At 37.2% G+C, this 3,807-nt stretch overlaps 1 long non-coding RNA gene across 1 annotated transcript; it reads right to left on the reverse strand.

Moving 5' to 3' along the window:
* Positions 1–365: 365 nt before the first annotated feature.
* LOC119896844 lies at positions 366–3,478 on the reverse strand. Its single transcript, XR_005443289.1, has 2 exons — positions 3,210–3,478; positions 366–615 (listed from the first exon to the last, which is right to left on the reverse strand). It is a non-coding gene; the product is annotated as an uncharacterized LOC119896844 (long non-coding RNA).
* Between the last annotated feature and the right edge of the window lie 329 nt (positions 3,479–3,807).

Genomic DNA, 3,807 nt, shown 5'->3' on the forward strand with positions numbered 1-3,807 from the left:
ATCTCACTGTAAAGACACAGATTTTTACAAAAGCATTATCAGTGATGAGAGCTCTTACGTCTCTGAAATGTCACCTTTGTAAAGAGAAAATCAGCTTCTTTGTGGCTTGATGTTCATGTTAGTTTTGAATTTATTACATGAATATCATAATTAAAAAGCGTCATCCATTTATAGCAGCCAGATAATCCTTTCATAAAGATTTAGATTTAGGTAAGAAAATTTTAAAAAAAGGCCCTCAAGGTTTCCCCTGCCTGCAGTAACATTCCAAAATAAAAATAAAGAATCTTTCAAGTTAAAAATAGCAGCACTTAAACAACTCACTGAGGCATAAAATAATCACACAAAACAATCACAAGTAAACAGTGTTTAACTGTATGTAATAGTAAGCTTTAATTTAGAGAAGAAAAACTACATTTTAACTACTTATTTTTCACTTTTATGCAAATTGGAAATAGTCCATGCAAATTTCAGTAATTACACAAATGGTTTTGTCCATCTCAGGCTACGTGAAGTGAGTTAAAAAATAACATATGCATTCAAAGCTGTCAACATTTTCCTTTATGCTTTCATGCTGTCACTCCCCGGGAAGGCCGCTGTTCTCCTCATGTAATCGAGCTGTAAATGGAGACAACATTTACTGGCTCACATCGTCATATATCACTGACATCCCGCTATCGTCTGTATGGACAATGTTCTTGACAACTGCTGTAAATCTGCGGCTGAAGCATGAAAGGAAACGAGCAGCGACGACAGTTTCCTCGCCGCCTGCAGATGTTCATCTCAACACTGCAACACTGTCCCTGTCCCTGCTCTGTTATTAGTCACAGGATCAAACCAAGGAATCATATGATTTATCTCCGAAGCTGATGTGCACGGTCAGATATTGAACTAAAGTCTCATTATGAAGAATCCCAATTTAAAAAAAGTTTGTTGTAGTGAAAGAGTCAAAAGGTAACGTTCACTTTTGCTGCAGTGCCTCTAAAAGTGTCAATGAAACTTTGCTGATTAAGTTATTATTTCTCTTTTAGCAAAAATCTAATTACAGAGATGATTTTGTCCTCCAGACATCAAGTTTTCAAAAGGTGGAAAAATTATATCTGAAGAGATTAAAAAATGTCAATTAAAGTCAGAAAGCTCTGTTCTTAAAGGTTTTAGTTCAGGTCAAGATCCTGCAGGTTTCTGTTTATTCACCAGGATTACATTTGTTAGTATGCCAACAGTTTAATTAAGGATATGTTGGCTTACTGCTGTTACAAAACACATCAATTCTAATCTCACTGTACTTGGCTACATGCTTTATATATCAAGAGAGGCTCACTGAGTGTTATACGCTCTGAAATGTTTCCATATTAGCTGGAGAATAAAAAAGAGGAAAACGTCTAATAATGATTACACACACACTGGGTCTTTTTAAATGCTCATATTATAGTCTGAGCGACATCAAAGCTTTCGGCAATAAAACATATAACACATTGGGGGCTGTTAAATTTAGGAAAGTGAGTACAGTGAGATTGGCAATGAACATAGCTCAAACGATGAAACTGTATCTTACGGTTTCATACAGTCGGTCCAAAACTGAAAATGCTGTTGCAAAAATTCATTTTCTGAAAATTCTTTCGATTATATTTGTCATTAATGCTTCTATTTAAGCAAATAAAATCCTGTCACTGGTTCATGTGTTTAAGTCTTAAACATTTACTTTAACCCCCATAATTGACATTTATAATAAATATTTTGTAGATGGTTTATTACATACTATAATGTAGTTGCGATGTAAGGTAATAGTGTTAAAATAATAATTATAACTACTCATTACTCATAACTTATTTTATTACAACAGTGTTTTACTACATTGCCATCAGTTTATACATCAGCCTTCACTTATATGTCCCCACAGCAGGGGTTGTAGCAGTTGACAAATTATTAATTAAATATTATTATTATTATTAAACATTTATCTGCTCAAATACATTCGAGTGTGTTAGAAACCATTTGTTTTCCCAAAATAGTGGGACTTCCTACGCTCTTGTCATGTGTTATAAGCTTTTAAGGACTCCTGTGACACATTAATGCCAAGGCCACGCTACTTCTCTGTGGTATTATCTTTAGATGAACCTTCTACAAAAAACACCATGATATAGAGTATTAAATCTCTGCAAAAAGAAGTGAATGTTGCTTATATTCCTAAAAAAACCAAACCCAAAACATGCAGTAAGTGACCATGTAAACTTTAACGCCTCATGCGAAAAGGACTAAAGTGGTAGCTGCATGTTTGTTTTGGTGACGGTCGCACTGAGCTGCGTTTGCTGTAATCCTTCCTGCCTGTGTGACTGACAGCCACAGGTTGAGCAGCAGGTCTACCTTCAGTTTCTGTCTACTGTGGAGAAAACATGCCGCCCTGCAACAGCATCAAGATCATCAGAAACACATAGACAACCACCGCCTCTCGTCTTCACTGGCTCCTTTTTATGAGTTACACCTACTCACCGTTCTAGCCTCCTAACCTCTTTATATTCTCCCCTTCATTTAACATGTCATCACATAAAAGGTTTGACAAATATGTGCTTTTGGCGGCCCGGTACAGGTAGTTTTAGAATGATGTCATTGATGGTTTGTGCCAATATTCGGAATATCTTCACACGAGACAATGTTCATATCCAAACAAAAGGTTTACAGTTGGATTCTATTCAATTCAAGAAAGACAAAGCTTCTGAAACAACATCAACACCATTATGGGACTCTAAAACTCTCAAACTCAATATTTATTTTGGGGTTAGCAGCTCTTAAAGGAACCACTTCAATAGTAGAGAAGACAAACAAGGATACACTAAAATGAAAAAGAGCTCAAATTAAATGCCTCAAATTAAATGTAACTGTTTTAATGCGAAGCCTCAGTCCTATCTGACTCACAATGAAAAGTCCAGTGACGCTCTGATCTCTCGCTCTCTCTCGCTCACACACACACACACACACACACATTCACACAGTGGGAGATTTTACTTCATATAGGCCACGAGGGGCAAAGACTAGGATTGACTGAAAACACCCACGCCACAGGCCATCATTGCTGCAAGACCAGCGACAGGATTGGAAACACGTGTGAATTATTAATACCTGCTCAAGGCCCTGAGCAAATATATAGCCTTGACTAACCTGCTAATAGCCTTAATTTGTAAGGTAAACAGTAGAAGAGTTTGACACTCACTCACCTAAGGCGCCTTTTCCTCTGCTGCACTGCCTCTGCTGCCTTCGGATGCTTTGGAGGGACTGGGGGGGTGACAGCGGCAAAGTTACAGCCTGCCTCCGCCATGCTATCTGTTAAAGTAATTTTCTCTCAAAGAGGAATTAATTTCCTTTCTCAGGCGGCCCACAGAGCCTGTGGCACAGCCTGTGTCGTCCACCCGGATCCCCAGAGTGTGGAGTTCTTGTGACTGACTGTAAAACCAGTCTAAGCCATGAAAACTCTGAAACAGCAAGATAGATTTGTAATTAGTTTTATATGTTATGTGATTTTAATCTAAACTGTGTACTCTACATTTGTGCCATGTACACATGCAGTATTAAAGCCAGTCACGCTGTTGCTTTGCATTGCAGAGATTTGAAGGAGGGAAATAAGTGTGTGAGGTAATTGATATATTTTTATTATTTACAATATCTTAATTATGTTATCTGTATGAATTATACAAGTGAAATATTTTACTTGCGTAGACTAACACCAGGATTGTATCATTTCCTCATCATTTCCACATTAAATCAATACCATACACTTACAGACCAGATCGTTTCTCATATTTTAAATCCCTTACT

The sequence above is a fragment of the Micropterus salmoides genome, unplaced genomic scaffold (genome assembly GCF_014851395.1).
Source record: "Micropterus salmoides isolate LMB-PRFRI ecotype aquatic unplaced genomic scaffold, ASM1485139v1 Ms_hic_scaffold_11, whole genome shotgun sequence".
In the NCBI taxonomy this organism is placed as follows: domain Eukaryota; kingdom Metazoa; phylum Chordata; class Actinopteri; order Centrarchiformes; family Centrarchidae; genus Micropterus; species Micropterus salmoides.